General features: G+C 38.8%; 1 long non-coding RNA gene across 5 annotated transcripts in view; it reads left to right on the top strand.

Moving 5' to 3' along the window:
• The first annotated feature begins 172 nt into the window (after positions 1-172).
• LOC308597590 overlaps positions 173-19121 on the top strand; it is a 136439-nt gene continuing 117490 nt past the window's right edge. For 2 of the 5 annotated variants that reach the window (XR_014013066.1, XR_014013067.1), the window contains exon 1: positions 173-287. This is a non-coding gene — a long non-coding RNA (uncharacterized lncRNA). Of the gene's footprint in view, positions 288-2601; positions 2636-19121 lie in introns of those variants that run through there. The other 3 variants (XR_014013068.1, XR_014013069.1, XR_014013070.1) reach the window with 2 other exon arrangements.

Below are 19121 nucleotides of genomic sequence, written 5' to 3'. Positions count from 1 at the left end.
TACTCCACATTGCTATTTCCGAGCTATGAATTTCAAGATTTATTTGTTACCATTCTCCCTCTCTCAGTCCCCCCCCTTCCTGCTGTACACAGTATTTGTGGTCTATGGCAACCAATCCCCTTGGGCTTTCTTTTGCCTTAATTTGCATAAACACAGGCATCATATGAATATTCAGTGAGTGGCTTTGCATTAAGTAAGTGCCCTTAATCAGCTTTTCAGTTCAGTTTTATTGGTTGCACCACAGTTATTTCATCCAGAAAATCTGAGGGCCCTACAAAGCTAAGCAGGTAAGGGTTGTAATTCTTTTTATGTATTTAATGAAAGAGTATTATCATTTGATTATATAGGTTCTGGAGAATGCTTAAAGATTGGTGGTTTGCTTTAGGTTTTGATTTTCGTATGCATGGTTTTGGGTTTCTGCCCCCCCCCCTTACTATCATTAACCCATGGCGGTCAGGTGGGCATACGCTTCGGAAATTTGCATAAACATCAACTCTCAATGAATAATTCATCAGGGTTATTTTAAACACTAGCTAGGCTTCTACTTTGGATGGCTCTAGAGCATCACAGTTTGATTGGCTGTATGGTGTTTTCATCACCAGCAGAATTCCTATAACATAAAAGCCATTTCTTTCCCCCCCCCCTTTTTTTTAAAAAAAGGAGACGAAGGCTGGGTTGAACATATCAGGAGGGTGTGTGTGTTAAAATATGTGTTTCTCTCTTTTTTGTTTTCACTCCCAAAGCAAATTGGACTGGGTTTTCCTGCCAGATATTTGTATATCTTGGTTGCTGCTTTTGTTTCTAAATGGAAAAAAATGTATTACTATGTAGACAGTAGCTGCCATTTGCAGCCTTTTCCTGTATAGCTGATTGCAATGGCCACTACTGCTGCATTTGCCAGTAGCTTGCATAAACATGAGCAACATGTAAATGAGATGCCATTGAACTCGTACAACATGGATTACCAAACACTGTGATCTTACATCCTGCACTATATTCTTTATTACTGTACTTTATTATTAGAATTTTCGGTGTATGCCAATATGGGCTTGGCATGGCAGGGGGGTGTATTTATTCATGGAACAAAGGGTGTTTTTGTTTGTTTTTATGAATGGCATTTAGAGAAAGAAATGGACCTTTTATTGCTTTGAAGATGGAATGGGTTAATGAAAGCCTAAGGGCCCTGAGAAATTAGAGGACAATGCATTTATTAGGACTAAATACCATTTCCCATTTTACCTTATAGTCACTTGAGGTTAAGGGTATGCAGTGTTTGTGTAAAATTAATCTGTTTAGAGCAGAGCATCACAGCACCAGGTGGTTAACAGAAAAGGTTCTGATCCAGAAGGATCACAAAAATGAGGATACCGGTGATAATCATTCAGATCTAAAGCAATAAATAATAAAGAGCAGCCACTGTTTTGAATATTGCGTCGCATGCATTAAACGTACTCCACTCATTTAGCCATGAAACAGTACAAAATTGGTAGGTTGGATACATGTCATAAATCTTGTGGGTAAAAGCATGGCATTGATAGTGGGTTTGAACCAAAGATATGTTTTGTATTTAGGTGATAATTTAACACTGCTCCTTGCAGAAGAGGAGTACACATTGCAATCACTTGGTATACCACAGTAATGTGATGCTGAGAATGCAGATGTGTGCAGATGTAGTGTGTTCTTTTATCTAGGAATCTCTAATGATGTGATGCTTAATTTGAATAGAGAAAGAGCTTTCCAGGTCTGATAATAACCATACTCATGAATCTAAGAGAAAAACAAATCCCAAGAGAGGAAATCAATTTGGTGGTGATTTATTATTATTATTATTGATTTACTTATCTGGGGCAACTCTCTTTCTTTCTTAATTACACTTTCTTCGTTGTAATGGAATCAAAAGACATATTCCAAGACATGAACTGAATGGAGTTCTTCCATAACAAGGATATTTCAAAACATTTATTTAATTACCTGCTTGTCATGTTACCCCCCCCCCCCGCCCCCGCTACAATTTCTCAGCACATGGAATTTTGAAAGGGAAACTGATGGAAATTTCAAAGGTTTAAAAGAGAACAATGAAAATCCCTTCTAAGATTACAGAAAATGAGAAAATGTTATATTTAAAGCAGAAGAATTGTTTAATTAAATCTTGCTGGATTTAATAAACAGCCGTGTATTCAATACTCAGCCATTAGATGTTTATAGCTGTAATAAACACCATGACATTTTAAATAGAGAGTGTGGCTATGGCAGTTTATATATGTGTATTACACACCAACATGTACATGTGCACTCTCTCTATAGCTGTTTTCAATATCAGTAAAAATAAACTACAAAAATTATAAATGTTGTATACAGGATTTTGTATAATGCAAGCATTCAAACCTTTAAAAATAAAATCAAAGCAAAATAACACTTTGTTTCCACTTCAGTTTCTACATCAGCACCATAGTGCTTGGGTTGACAAGTTAAATATGACCCATTAAACATCCAAATCTAATCAAATTAAATGTACAGTATTTTTCTATGTTTCTTTAAAGCTCCCTAAGACTCTGAATCAATCCAAATTGTTCCAGCTTCCTGTGGGACCTTGGCCTAACCAACGGCCCAGTCCTAAGGCTTGCTGCACCAGCAGGTAAATGGGAAAGATCCTATACACCTTCATGTTGCAAGATAGTTTTGCAGGTAGGGAGACAGGTGAATATTTTAGGACGCGGATGCCAGCAACAGGAAAGAAACATTCCACTTGGATCCTGTGAAATTTGTATCCAGCAACCTACCATAAAAATGGGATCACCCTAATTCAAGAACTTTTTCCAAATCAAAATGGCAAAGTACAATGGGAATGCTTCTGCAATTCACTCTAGAGTGTCAGTCGCAATATGGGAAGGTGATACCTTCTCAGAAGAAAAATTCTGAGCTTTCTTGTAAGTGCCCCATGTACAAGCCCTTTCCATTGCATGACTGAGCAAAGACAATGACTTTTGAGTGGGAGTACACCATTGGCTATAACACTATAATCTGAAATGTAGTTACTAAGGAATTTTTGTTGTTGGGATGCATCTGTCTTGGGAAACAGTGGGAGATTGCGCCTTCAAGAGTAAAGTCAAACCATTAGAGAGTTACAGCACCCACTGTGGCTGTAGAGACTGATACATGTCTTATGCAGGAGAGAGAGATGAGGGCATCCAGTTTTGCTGCTACTGGAAAGTCATGGCATCTAAGGAAACATGTGCATGATTTCACTGTTAATTCACAGTGTGCAAAACAGTCTAGAATTCACACATTACGTTGATAAGGTTTGATGATTAATATTTTTGTCATGAGTTTAAGAGATTAATATTTTTGTCATGAGTTTAAGAGGGTTTAAGAGAATTGATGATTAATATTTTTGTCATGAGTTTAAGAGCTCAATATGCCCAAAGCACCTGCAGAATACACTAGATAATGTTTGTGGTAATAGTTCCTCAATAAACTGAAGTTGTAACTGTATTTCAATGTTAAATATTAGACTTTCACTAGGAGTTTGTTCTTTTTAATTTCACCCTGCACCTCATCACTAAGGTTTGGGGTAGGTAACAATAATGTAAAGTAAATATACACACAAACACATGAACTGTAGTGGAGATCTGTCTTCATTTGGAGAATGAAGAGAGGTCGGGATACAGAGTAGCTATGGACCCAGCAGATGCCACAGCTGGAAGTTCAGTCAGCCTAGGAGCACAGAAACATCAGATAGAGGGGAATGTTAAGAACCAAAACCAAGGTAGCCAATCCAGATGTTGGACTGAAGCTCCCATCAGCCTCAGTGAACATGACCAATGGTCAGCGTTGATGGGAATTCCTGTATGTGAAGCATCATCCATTCATTGCTTCAGTCACCTCGTAAGAAGACATCTTTTTGCCTTTCTTTAAGCCATAAGACTGGTCACTGAATGTCTGTCCTTGTCTGTTTTTATGGTACCATTTTAGTGAACTTTAGTGTTTTTATGTTGTATTTTAAAATTCACTTAGAGATTTTAAAATATTAAGTGGTTTAGAAAGTGATTTAAAAAATAACTATACAAACAAATGAATGAATGAATAAAGAAGCTAACTGAACACGGAAGGGCCTATGGGAGAATACATGATTGTAAATATAACGGGCTTGAGTCATTTAAGGTTATATAGGTTGAAAGCAGAAATTTTGGAGGTTGGTTGGCAACATATGGGAGACTATATATCCCCTTTTGGCAATACTCTGCCTTTTCCATTTGAGATGAACTAAATGCTTTTAGGCACCATATTTCATAATCAATGGGAATATTTATTTTTTGTTTCACAATATAATTACAGAGGGGAGGGGAAACCAAAGAAATAAGAAGAGTGCAATTAGCATTACTGTCTTGACATTAATAAGGCTCTTCCGACCTGCTTCTTCTTTTAAGCACAGCATTAAATAATAGGAGAATGAATGCCAGGCTTTATATATCTTAGGGAGAAAAGCATGGCCTTGACAGACAACTCTAAAACAGCTAGGCTTGGAACTCTCTGTCACAAGGCATGTTGCAAGATTTTTCACCATATAACTGAACTGGTATTGCAAATATGATGATGGATCTTCAAGAAAAAGAACACTTTATTCCATCTGATCTTATAGCCCTTCTTAAAAAGAAGCGTTATTAAAACAATGATAAAATCTCAGAAAGGCAATTATAGACTCACTTCGTTTTTTTTTGCATGGTGCTTCTGTGATACTGTAGGTCGTTAATGGCTATTGACTGAGATGATTATTTCACTTTGTCTTTGAGTCTTATATGAAACCTTCTCCACCCCCGAACATAGTGCCAGCTATGGAAAAGAAAGTTCCTTGAGCACAAAGGTCTCTCATCCCAGACTCTGCCACACAGAGGTGCTGGCTCCAATAAATTTTACAATGAACAGGAGCTGCCCATTTTGTACACACATAGATTCTCCAGCCAAGACTACAGTGTCTGGCCAATACAGAAAGAACAAGGCTTGAATTTTCAGCATGAAAATGTTTTCTGCTGTTCAGATCTTCTTTATATATCTCATGGGCAAGACTTCAAAGTTCCTGGAAAATTTTCACTTCTGAGTATCTTTAAACTAGCTATATTTCTATGCATGATGTGACTGTGAATGGCTGCTAATCAAGCTGATCAATGGATTTGGCCATATGCCCTGGGTGAGAATGAGAAACAGAAACAGACCGTTCCATAGTTCCCCTGCGGTTCTTCCTGTTGCAACCAAATACTTCACTTGTTTAGGGTGGTCCCACACATTGTTTTATTGATCTCCTATATTTGATAAGGCTTTTCATTTTACAGGTGGGTGGCCATTAAGGAAAATAGGAGTTTTACAAATTCAGATGATCAAGAGAAAACTGGAGGGGCAAATCTGTCAATTTTGGTTTCTCTCAGTTTCTCATTTTTCCATTCTTAAATACGGTTCTCCACATTTCCACATCGGTTTGCGATTTATTTTTTAAAGTAGTTCACATTAAAATCCACCAGCATTTTAGTGGAAGTTTATCCCAATGTACACATTTTTGCAAAACAATTTCCCCCTATATAATCCACTATTTCGACTAATATGTGAATTTGGCAGAGATTTTTAAAGTCAAAATTGAAACTACTTATATTTTACTTAGTGGTGACTGCTGAGTCTTTATGTGTACGTTTTATGTGTTTAATATGTCTGGATTACCAATGTTTTATGCATGGTTTCTCTCTCTCTCTTTTATGATTTTTATTGTCCAAATCATGCCAATAAAGGTTGAATGAATGAATGTGAATTTTTACCCCACCGTATGCATTTTTGTACCCTTTACTTTGCTGGAGAAGTGCCCTGAAAAATTAAGAGAAATGGGAATTTTGAAGGATGACTGTCTCAGGTTGTGTATTGTTTTGGAAAGTATGAATTACATGAGTTCACTTATAAATCTGAACTGAACCAAAATTCTCCCTCATCCATACATGTGGGTGGATCGTGATGTACAATATATACATATAACAAAAAACCAACCAACCCCAAAACCCATTGAAAAGGAACAAATACTATGTTGGCCCAAAGTTCTTGCATCCTGCTTAGTATGGCACATTTTAGGATTTCTAAAGGTTTAAGCACAACCTCAATAGTTGTCATGGACTTGAGTGAAGAATGTGTCAGTACTGACACAGTACTTACCACTTGCGTTTTCTTGAAGATGTTTATGGCGCTATACCCCAAGAGAACAAGGCCTTATGTTTTCAGAGTAATACTAGTGACCCAAGGCAAGTTAACTAACACAAGCAAGCCACCAGGGTGCTTGAAATAAAACAATGCTATGGAATATGTGAAATTTGGGTGAATTTTATTCTCCTTTTCCTTCCATGAAAGGGGGGGGGGATACTGACATGTAGCAAGTATTCTCAAACCATTAACACACCATTTTATTCTTCCATAATGCATTTGTAGTCATTTAATTTTCAGCAAAAAAAAATTCTCTATTTTCTTCTGACAGCATCAAAAATCTGAGTACTTTTGGAGACATTTTTCTGCAAACTGCTGATAATCAGGATTGGAAATGAAAATGCTGACAGATTATTAACAATAGAAAAATAGCTGTAATGGGGTGGGGGGCATTTTACCATAATGAATGAATTGTTAGCATATCCAGACTTTCATAGCTGATCAGACTCATATAATTTCAGTTTCTCTAAATACCAACAGTTCAAATTATTATTAGAGCTTTTCTTCTCACAAGCAGAGCAGGTCTTATTAAAAAATGTTTCAACTTAGTATTGGCACAATTCTGCAAGAACAAAAGATATGCAGAATGCTTCCATCTCACAGATTGTTATATATATGTGATACACTTGCTTTCTACCAAGGGAAAAGATAAAATGCTTTAAAAACTTTAAAACAGCATTACAATTATTGCCTATTTATGTATATTTTAAAAGCTTTATAAAATAGGATATATGTTGGTAGAATTTGATTTTTTATATATATAAAAAAACACAACTGTGATTTTCCATGAGGCATTTAAAACTTTTTTTAATAAAATCATGTTGAAATACATGCTTTTATTGATAATTTATGTAGCGACTTTCTGTTTTGTATTGCACTTTGCAGCCTTTGTTCTATTATTGATCCACATAAGAAACTCTGTTCCCATTTTAAAGATTGATACTTGTTAATGGGCCACACTTGAAACCCAGCCTGACCATTTCTAGTCCTTCTTTTTGCCTCTGGACAATTCTGATACTTATGCAGACTAAATGAAAATAAAATAGTGTTTTCATAATCAATAATTATTGATTAGGTGGTAGGGTACTTCAAAATATCCAAAATGGGTTCCCCCTTACTGTGGTGCTTTGGGTATGTCATTTTAGTTCTTGCTTCTGTTGTTTCCATTAGCAAATAAACATACCGTTGGCACCAATCATGTCTCACAGTTTGACACACATCTTGGGCTCTCTTACATGTGGCACAGGACGTGAAGGAACTGTATGCAGTCCTTTACGTTCTCTGAAGTATCTAAAGCAAAAGATAGGGAGACGACTAGGCAAAGTTCTTCCCGCATGATCCCTATTGAGATCTGTGTGGTGTAGTGGTTAAGAGGGTAGACTCGTAATCTGGTGAACTGGGTTCGCGTCTCTGCTCCTCCACATGCAGCTGCTGAGTGACCTTGGGCCAGTCACACTTCTCTGAAGTCTCTCAGCCCCACTCACCTCACAGAGTGTTTGTTGTGGGGGAGGAAGGGAAAGGAGAATGTTAGCCGCTTTGAGACTCCTTCAGGTAATGATAAAGCGGGGTATCAAATCCAAACTCTTCTTCTTCTGTGACAATATGTAATGTAGCCTGAGAATGACTACAACTTTGCCCATACTTGGAAATCCTAGGAACCGCTGCATCTTGTGGGGAGAGTAAGACACAGTGGAAACAAAGCGAATTTCAGAGTGGCCTACGATTCTGTTTTTGAATGGGATTTTGACAGCACTCGTTGATTTCCTGTTGGCAGACGGCATCTTAGCTGTTGTTGTTGTTGCTGTTTCAGCAGAGATGGTCATTAGACCAATGGGTGACAGTAAAGAACATTAAACTCAACATGATTTTTTGAGCTCCAAGCCACTTGAATTAGCGATTTCCAAAGCCCTGGTGCCGTGATTTCCAAATAGTGAGGTAGATTTTCACCGGTTGGCTGTAGGCACCTTAGAAGTGGGCTTCAATGTGCTAGTTTGGGCAATGAAACCAAATTCCTATGAGAGGGTGGGCCTTAGCCCTGCTGTCAGTTTTCCTTGTTAGATAGGACAGCCACATTTTAAGCTGGGGCATTTATTTATTTTTTGGCGGGGAGGCACATAGTGCCAGCCAACTTCCCCCACAACCCACTGGTGGTGAAGATGTGAGGGCCAGGCTGAGGGAAGGGGAAGGCAGTGACCTTCCTCTTTACTATTCCTCCATGCAGAGTGCTAATGGGCTATGTAAAAGACAAATTAACAGAAAATCTAGCTAGAACACCAGGCATGATTTTTTTTTGTTTCAGAAGAGGGGGGAAAAAGATGTTAACGATGCAGTGAACAAGAGGATACCAAAAGGCATAAAACAAACAAAATTGTTTATGCTGTAACTAAGAAGTTAAAAACTAGTGTGGAGCTTATTTCCCCAAAAGTTCAGTTTTAACCTTGTATCACAACAACACCAATACAAAAATAAATAAATAAACAAACAATAAATAAATAAAATGCAGAGAAAAAGAACATTATTATTAATAATCAAATTTTGATACTGCCTTTAATCCAAAAATCACAGGGTGGTTTACAATATACAAAACAAATATATACCATAATAACAAACAAAGGCAGTACCCTGCTCCACACAAGATAATACATTGTTTAATGAGCCAAATGCCTGGGAGAAGAGTACAGTCATACCTCAGGTTGAAGTAGCTTCAGGTTGAGCATTTTTGAGTTGCGCTCCGCGGTGACCCAGAAGTAACAGAATGCGTTACTTCCGGGTTTCACTGCTTGTGCATGCGGAGATGCTCAAAATGACGTCATGTGCATGCACGGAAGCGGCGAATCACGACCTGTGCACGCGCTGATGTGGGTTGCATTCACTTCAGCATGCAAACGGGGCTCCGGAATGGATCCCGTTCGCATCCAGAGGTACCACTGTAATGTTTTTTATAATAATAATAATAATAATAATAATAATAATAATAATAATAATAATTGTTTATTTATTTATACCCCGCCTATCTGGCTGGGTTTCCCCATCCGCTCTGGGTGATTCCCAATCAAATATTAAAAACACAATACAGCATTAAACATTAAAAACTTCCCTAAACAGGGCTGCCTTCAGATGTCTTCTAAAAGTCAGGTACTGGTAGTTGTTTATTTCCTTGACATCTTATGGGAGGGCATTCCACAGAGTGGGCACCACTACCGAGAAGGCCCTCTGCCTGGTTCCCTGTAGCCTCACTTCTCACAGAGAGGGAACCGCCAGAAGGCCCTTGGCGCTGGACCTCAGTGTCTGGGCTGAACGATGAGGATGGAGATGCTCCTTCAGGTATACAGGACCGAGGCTGTATATGTAAAGATATGTAACAAAGGCACCAGGCAAGCCTCCTTGGAGAGAGCATTCCACAAGTGGGGAGCCACTTGTGCAATCGCCCATTCTTGTGTTGCCACCCTCTGGACCTTGTGATGGAGGCACATAAAGAGGGGCCTTCAATGATGATCACAATGCAACCATGGCCAAGCATTTAGGGAGAATAATAGGCATAACATTTTTTGTTGAAGTCAGTGAAATTGAGCCCTTAATTGCATAATAGACTTCCTTTCCTAAACGAATAAAGATGCTTGATAATCATGGGGAAATTTTTCTTTTTAAATACTTTTTTATTAAAGATTTTAGTAAATGCCTTGTTTCTTCTTCCAGGTTGTACAGTCTTTCCTACATATCAGTTACATTTGCTATGATACATTAGCGTCAAGTACATTATAAGGTCAGGAATAAGGGGGCGGTGAGACGAGGAGTGGTGGTGAGATTTAATTTTTTTACAGTGTATGTGTGGGGTTTTGTGTCAGCGTCAACAGGATAGGTTCTCTTTCTAGTCCCTTGTTACATTTCCTTGGTTGTGAGAGGGATTGGGGGCCCAGGGTGTGGTTGGTTGTCTGTGGTTGGCTGCAGTGGGGTTTATTTGCATTTGTGAGGGAAGGGAGGGCTTGCTGGATGAGGTACCGAATGGTAGTTTCACAAGACACCTTTTCAGAGAGAGAAAAAATGTGTAGCACCTAAGAACCATACCTTAGGACAGTTGCGGTTTTGCATTTTTTTCTAGAATCAGTGTACAATTGTATCAAAGTTAAGGTTAGCTTCCCTTTCTTTTTCAAATGCAAAAAAGGCCACAAATTTGCTAAATGTGATTTTAGACAGTAAAGCATAGCTTAGGATAAGCATCCCCACCCTCAGTGCAAAATAGCATTTTCTAGTGCAGTCAGTTCAGATAGGGAAGTCCTGTGTCCTACTTTGCAGAGGACAGTCCTCTGTTTGCAGCACCCTGTTTATGAAGGGCTATCTGGTCCAGGTCTGATTTAAAGACAATGAATCATAAGAAAGGACAGCAAGGACCTTGAAGTTGCCCAATAGCAGTGAATCCCTGGACTGCAGATGTGCCAGGCACATATATGGCCTACTCAAAGGCATCTCCACTATAGAGGTTTGTATCATATTTATTTATAGAGGAGTATTACATAGTTCAGCTGGAGTGGACCATGAGTCCATTAGTGCTTCAGATATTTGGAAAGTATCTTACCCATGTATGCTTGGCAGTGACCCTTTTTATGGAGGTCGTAATATTGTTGAGTGTGAGTGGTTTCTGTTTGAGTGGTTGACAGAGGTAATATTTGAGGTAATGAATGGTTGTAGCAGTTGTGTAGAGTGAGATTGGGTGAGTGATTGTATGTATGCGTGTTGATTGAAATTTTATATTATAGCACCTTGTTCTCCTCTCTCTTTTTTTGGTAATCCATTTCCTTTTCTTTGGCAATGTATAAGTGCCTGCACTACCATCAAGAAAACACAGATGTTATGCATGTCTGTTGCAAAATATGGTTATTGTTAACTGACAAAGCACAGACTGCAAATGTTCACAGGAACAGGAAAAAACACACCCATCAGATCATTAAAATTAAGCAGCCACACTTCCAGAAAATTAAAAATGGCTGTTTCCGACATTTTATGCCACATTAACCATGTTTTTAAGTGTTAAGAGACAGAAAAAATGCAGGAAGAGACCTGGAACATCCATTCCCCCTCCCTCTCCTTCTCTCTCCCTCCCTCTTTCACACACACACACACACACACACACACACACACACACACACACCCTTTGGAGGAACATGATTTTGAATGGGATGAAGGCAAAAATCCCTAAGAATGGAGAAAGTAATACCACCTTGATGTGTACGGCACAATAGGCTATGTTGGAGCTTTTCATAAATGTCATTATTTCTGGGATTTGTGCATAAAATTACCCTGCAGGGCTTTCCAAATGTACCCTGATGTGTCTTTACATGATTACAGATGTATATGACATGATGGGGCATGAAATGAATAAATATGGAGTCATTTAAATCACATAATTAGCTATTCTCTTTACAGCTGTTTAGATCTGTCTAATTTGTCGGCACGAGTATTTCCAGGCCGTTCCTCCACCTCCACAAATTAAGGGAAATGCCAATAAGATCTCTTTGTGTTTTCTGTGTTTATTGTGTGCACTTTAATCGCTTTTTAAATAACTGCAAAGAAGCAGTCTTCTTCTATGTCTTAAACAAGACCCAAACAAAAATAACTGGGGGAAACAAAGAGGCTAGAATGGTATGTAGCTATACGATGCTTCATTTTACTGTGCATTTGGAAGGGTCTGTGTGGATTCTGATATATTTTGGAAGGTTTATGGGCGGCTTGAGTCGTTGGCAGGCAACCTATTCAGTATGGAGGACAATGCAAAAATAAATGGAGGGCAATGCAGAGACAAATACTCATTTTTCTCTAGTTGTTTTAAGTCATTGACAGTCAACCTGTTCAGCATGCAGGACAATGGGGGAGAAAAGAGCTAGAGGACTATGGATAGTCCAGTTCAGCCTTCTTATCCTGCCCCTTTCTGTATTGTTTTAGTGTAAGCAGAAAGTGGCACAATGGCACTCTGGGGAAAAATAATTCCATGCTATGCTGTTTGGCATCACAACCTATACTTGGTGAATGATCTGGTTCCACAGCCGTTCAAATAGCACACTGAGACCCTGAGCCTCTCCCATCCCTCCTCTATGCATTCATTTGTATGGCAATAGCTATGAAGGGCAATGTTGAAGGAAAAACTTTGGCTTTTTCCTTCAAAATATTCATGACCAGTTTTTCTTTGAGACTCTGTCTTGCCATGTGATCTCCAAAATCTTCCATGTGGAAGGCGCTGAGGTGTTGCTCCTGACGTTTCTAAGTTGCCCACATCTCACTACCTGGTGACCTTCATCTTGATATTGGTTGTTAGCATTTTCCCATTCCCTTTGGGGAAGGTGAGCCATTGCCATAGCTACCTTGCCAGTACACCTGGCCAGCTCAGCACTGATGGAGAAGCTGATGGTTTTGATGGAACCCAGGTGGACAAAATTGTCTACCACCTCAATTATCTCAAATATGTGGTCACCAATGCTGATGCATGGAATGCTGGCAATGTCTTGACCCAGCATGCTGGTCTTTGACAGACTGATGGTAAGGCCAAACTCCTTATGATGTGGATGTAGTGTGGTGTAGTGGTTAAGAGCTGTAGACTCGTAATCTGGTGAACCGGGTTCGCGTCTCCACTCCTCCACATGCAGCTGCTGGGTGACCTTGGGCTAGTCACACTTCTCTGAAGTCTCTCAGCCCCACTCACCTCACAGAGTGTTTGTTGTGGGGGAGGAAGGGAAAGGAGATTGTTAGCCGCTTTGAGACTCCTTAGGGTAGTGATAAAGCGGGATATCAAATCCAAACTCTTCTTCTTCTCTTCTTTGTAATCTCTCCCACTTGCACACACCATATCTATGATGGCCATTTCTGGAGGCAGTGATCCTCACAGTGTGATGGCATCACATAACATTGGGCATCTTAATACATGTTGTCTCATTGTGCATGAACTCACCATAAGAAACTGGGAGGGACTTTAGATAAGGGAATATATAGAACAGTTTTATTCTTCTCTTGTGTCATAAGGCATATTCAGGACAATGTGATTTGTGCCACTATAGTGCTTCAATGTGATGTGGGACATTAGTGGGTTTACTTTAATAATATAAAGTGTCTAAGTGGTGAAAGTGCCACACAAGCAGGCAGAAGGAAAGAGCCATGAAATAAAATTCTTGTTATTTTAATGTTTAAAGGGTTGTGAGTGCCTTCCTGTGCTTATTAAGTATAAACCAGAATCTATGGTGGACTCAAAGGAATGTGGATTGCACCTCATGTTCTCTACTTGCTTTTTGTAGACATCCAGGCTAAATAGAAGAACAGTGTGGGATTGCAATACACTTATATTAAACGTAAAAACAAAAAACAAAAAGTATGGTGTCATGAGAGTGACCAGAAAATAATCATATTGTAAACAATATCACTCATTATTTCCCCCACAATTTGTATAGGAAGCTGCATGTGAAATAATAATTTGCAGGAGAGGTGAGGCTAAAGCTGTGAAAATAAAAGTAATCACTATTTACTACTGGGCATAATGTTCATGTAAGTGGAAGCCATCCAGGACTATTGAGTTGGTCATCCCTTAATGTTTCCACATGCTTTTGTTGAAATATCATTCCATGTGGATAAACTCATCTTTAAAGAAAAAAGAAAAAAACCCATACACATACAACTCCTGAAATAGGCTGGCAGCCTTGAACAGTGTCATATTTGAAATAGGATGCCATACCTTTCGTGTGAGTTATCTCAATATCATCAGAAATGTAGACATTCAGAGGGAGAGCAGCATATCTGGAAATTGACAGGTTTGTGGATGAGTTGAAAGCAGAAGCAGGATATGTTAAATATACGTGTGCAAGAGAGAGAGAAGCACAGTAATGCAGAGAACCCAACAATTAAGGGTGTTGTCAATAGAGTCTGACAGTAGGCTAGCACAGAGAGCTAGAGTATTTCAAATACAGATGCTATCATGCTGGAAGGGTAAACACTCATCTCTAGTAAGTGCCTCATCAGATTTGACTTATCTTACCTTGGTTCCTGAAGTCAATGGAGTCGGGTGTTAAATGAATAAGAGGAAATTAATTTGGCAGTGGCATCAGCAAGCCATGTCGTAGCCTTTAAATGGTGACCATACATTTCTGTGGCTGTTAAAAGTGGTAGCTTATTTCCTTGGTCAGGATGATCTTTGGAAAAGGGAGTTTGAAGCAAAGTAAAATGCTTAATGCCCTGGGTTTTTTTCCTCCTCCTTAAAAAAAAATATTAAACCCTTTGCTCTGAGCTGTTCTAGTTATCTCCTCAAAAAGAATGTATAAACCAGAAGGGAAAAATCAGTTTAAGTAATATTCAGCTTTGGATGCTAATTACTTCCTGTCTGTTAAGTGTAGAATCCGCCTCTGGCAGGGCCAAGGAACATTGGTTGCCTGAAGGCATGCACGATGACACCTTTCATAATCCATCTAGCCAATTGAGTAATGACATGGGATACCGTTCCCTGCTAACCCCAGCAGGTAATCAGCTTCTTGCCTAATGCATTTGGTCTAAACTCCCTTGTATCATTCTAGTCACCCACATAAGAGCAAATGTTAAAAGCTTATAAAATTATATCCAGTTCTTTGAAAGTCCCGCTGAATTATTTTTTCAATGACCTCTTGCAGCTTGACTGTAACAAATTGCAAATTCCACAGTTTGGCTTTGGTATGTTGGGCAGCATGGATTCTGCCTCCACCCCAATTTACTCATTTTTCCCTCTTTCTTTTTCTAAATCAGTAGAAGAAAATAAAAAGGGAGTTTGGACACCAGTGTCTTTATCTCTTTTTTCAGTTTTTACCTGTCCCAGCTATATCCTCTCTTCCTTGTCAATAAGTCTTCTTTCATTACAAGCAGAACCATAATTAATCTTATTATTACTTTTTCCCATGAGTCCTTGCTACTGTGGTCAGGGTCGAAGTTCCTGAAACCAAAGCTGGCAATAAATCTGTTAAAAAAACCCTTACCTCAGGATAAGTTCAGCTACAGTGAGCTGTAGGCAGTCTCTTTGCCAATGGATAATTTTAATATACCTAAGGTTTTCTGCTTTTCATTTCTTCTCTTTTACAAAGCTTCTCTTTTACAAAAGAGAAAGCTCTGTAATTTTGACTCAGTTCTGTGCATGATATACATGGCATTCACTTCTTCTGTGACATTTCTTTATTGACATAATTATCTTACATTGACAGCTAATAAAACTTAAACTCAAATAAAACCTTAAGCCTAGGAATCCTTAATTTTTTAAAATAAAAAAACCCCATTAGTTTAAGGTTTTACTCAGTCACTTGTTGGTGTTTTAAAAACAGAACTAACACCATTATGGAGAACGGTTTGTATTGTGGGCTGCGCCTGCTGAGGTAGTCTAAGCAACTGTGAAGGCCACATTGTCCGAACATGGAAAGCAAAAAAGCCAGAATGAAGAGCTGTCTCCTAATTTATCTATCACATGCAGAGATTTGGGTGCTACCATAAAAATATTGACCAATGCCAAGTGTTGGGATCTCATGACCACTTTGCTGAGTGCAGGGATGGGGGGGGGAGAGAATGGTGGGCAGCAGGGGCACCCCACAATATTTTTTTTCAAGTTGGTGTTTATGAGCCCTACAATCAATAGGGCCCTATTAGAGGTGCCACCACTGGGGGTTGCCCTGGCCTGGTGGCAATAGGTGATTTCTTTTAGGCATTTGTAATCTTTTTTTGAAGTTTGGTTTCACTGTTTTTGGAAGTTTTAAATGGATAGTTTTAGTGCTGATGTATTTACCATGCTGGGCTCCTTTTGAAGGATGGGATATAAATCTAAATAACAACAGCAGCAGCAGCAATTTACCAGACCAGAATACCAGTGTTGCATTTATGATAAACTGTTAAAGGGCAATTAAAGTATAATTACTTTTATATAGACATACTGAGAGACAGGCACAATCACATGTCTATCTGTCTATCTATACATATCTCAAGGTGTCATGATTTCATTTGATATATTAGACACCTCAATCCAAACCCTCATCTCCTGTGTGCACAAGAAAATCCCAGTGCACACACTGAGAGAGTTCTGAACAAGCAGAAGACTTTCACTGTGGAAAGCTTGGAATTTACAGTGAGAGTATTCATGTCAATTTGCAATCTGCCCTCCACACACCTTTTCCAGGAAGCTAGATCATACCCAGAGTGACTTGAAATTCACATCTTACAGTTCAGTCTAAAAAAACTGTATTGGACAAATACATGCTTTATAGTGCTATATTGGCCTATACAATTCAATGAGACTTACTTCAAGGATGTAGATTTAAGCCAAAATATGTCTTATGACCATGCCTGTATAAAATCACACACGGTGACATTAGAAACACCATTGAAGGGACATTAGGGTTTTAGGTTCCTACAACATTATACAGCAGAAAATCTGTTTCATGGTGAAGAGACTTTCACATCTAAATTAATATCTTTTGCCCCAAAACCACAGCAGTGAAAGCAAAAGTTAAGACTGTAATTATCTGATTTATTGATAGACTATTATATGTAGATTTTATGTGCTGCAAAGGTTTAAGGGATTTTTCTTTCTTTTCTATTTTTTTATTTAATTTCCAAAAATATAAACGTAGAACAAAAAACAATACAAAATCCAAATGGTTTAAGGGATTTTTCAAGCTATGTTGACAGGATATACACTTTGATGCATCGTATCCAACTGTGTCTCTTCTCTGGAAAAAGGCCCTTTGATTCAGCATTGACTCCTGTGAATGGACAGGAAGGGAGATAATTTTTACATTATAGTATTCCGCCTTTGTCTTAAAGCACCCCACACCAACTTGCATGGTGTTCCAAAGATTCTTCAGCCTTGTGGAGCATATCTGGAGAGCGGGGGCTCCGCTAAATTCAGTGAAAATGGCTTCCCTTCATTTCTGCTCACACAGAACTCCTCTGGATTGAAAAAATATTTTGGTTGGCAGAGGTGCACAGTTGGATACAATCCAAAACTACTATTGTTGCTGATGCTAACTGCTGTTAGTGCGATCAATTAAAAAAGGGTGAATTATTTTATTTATTTTGCAAGCAAGTAATTAAACTATTTTTACCACAAAAACCTCAGGCAGGCACCATATTAGTAGAGTGATTAGTAGAGAGGCTGCTCGCCAATTTCACAGAGTTGGGGCCCCTCGCACCCCGCCTGCATGCCCGGCAGCCAGAACACATTCGCTCACTGGAGGTTGGTGAGAAATTCCTATACAGCCAGTGGGACTGAGGGGCTGGCTTCCAGCCAAAGAGGGCAGCTTCAAATGGGCCAATCAGAGGCCTCTCTTGGAGGGCAGTTCCTTGCTGATTGGCTGGGCATTGGCTGCTGCCCTACCTGGCATGGCAGCACCATATTAGCACAGTCGTTCTGCTCTCTTTCACGGACAAGAGAGAATGCTTCTTCTAAGATGACTGTGACTCATAAAAGCAAAATATTTTTACATCTAGACTTCACTGCTCCTAGATAAAAGCCACAGCAATCTATAAATAGATAGAACATGACATCCAGAAAAAAGTCTGGAGTCCCCACCCACCCACTGCCCAGCTGTTCAGTGGTACAGTATGCTGTGGGTGATGTAACATGAAGCAGTGGCACAGGAGCAGCCCAGGGAGCACACCTTGCACACTTCTGAACAAGAAATTGGAAAAAAAGGCATGCTTCTTGGAGGTTGTGGCTATGGACCAGAGAATATGCACATTTCCCAGAGAATGTAAAACTGTCAGCAGAGAGATGCACATTCCCCAAGACCCTTTGGAAATTCTGTATATTGATTGGGAAATATGCCTAGGTCCCTCTTCATGGAAAGATTATATGGACATACTTCAAGAGGCCCAGTGAATGTGCACAAGGGCTCAACTTGCATTCCTCTTAATAGATACATAATGAGCAAATATAATAGCTTTGAGGTGCCCCATAGGAAGCAATCCATAAACGGAATAAATAAATAAAATTCAATACTTTTCCTACAGATTTTTAAAAAAACAGATTAACAACAACAACAATTTATTTATTTCATGTTTTAACCATGTATCGTGTGCAGTGTTGCACAATATCCTCTAAATAATGTTCTAGTATTTATGATTGTAGGCTACCTTTTTGTTTCATTTTGATTATGGCTAAATCAACAGAAATTTTCAAAATGGATAGATACTTTCCTGGGCTGAAATTTTGATTTTCTGCTAATCATGAGTTTCCACTGTCAAGGTAAAATATTCTAGAAGCCCCAATGACATGAATGATAATATAGCATTTCCATTCATATATTATCTCTTAACATAAGAAAATTATAATCTAGAAAATAATTCCACGTGGTATGACTTCACCATATTCTGTTTAAAGCTGACTCGTGTGATGTTTTAAAATCCTACTATAGGAATACTTTCTGGTGTGATATCAGGACCTCACTTATTTCTTTAAAATAATTTAAAATAATGTGTTGGTGTTTATTTAAATCCTGTTTTCAACTTTCACACAATAAGCAATACTTCCTATTATACAAACAGAGCACAAGTTGGATAACCGTAATGCTTGCTATTATTACAATGGTGTAGCCTAGTGTTTTGTCTGTGGACCTTCAACTGTGTTGCATTAACACTTTTTGTGCTTTTAATCTCTTGTTACTGCAAAGAAGCTCAGCAATGAGTAGAAAACACAATATGCCAACATTTTCATATCCCATTGATTCTAATTTTAGCTAAGTAGCATTGCAGTTTAATGCAGAACTGGAAAACAAATCCTCCAGGGTGAAAAGAACAATGTATAACTACTGAGCATTGTAAATAAACAGATGGCAAGGGAACCAACAGATCATGTAGAGTGGGGATGGGAAGCCTGTGGTCCTCCAGATGTTACTGGACTCCAAATTCCA

Source organism: Podarcis bocagei, assembly GCF_964188305.1.
Source record: "Podarcis bocagei genome assembly, chromosome: 11".
Lineage (NCBI taxonomy): Eukaryota > Metazoa > Chordata > Lepidosauria > Squamata > Lacertidae > Podarcis > Podarcis bocagei.
Note: the sequence above shows the minus strand (reverse complement) of the source record. Positions and strands in the feature narration are given on the sequence as shown.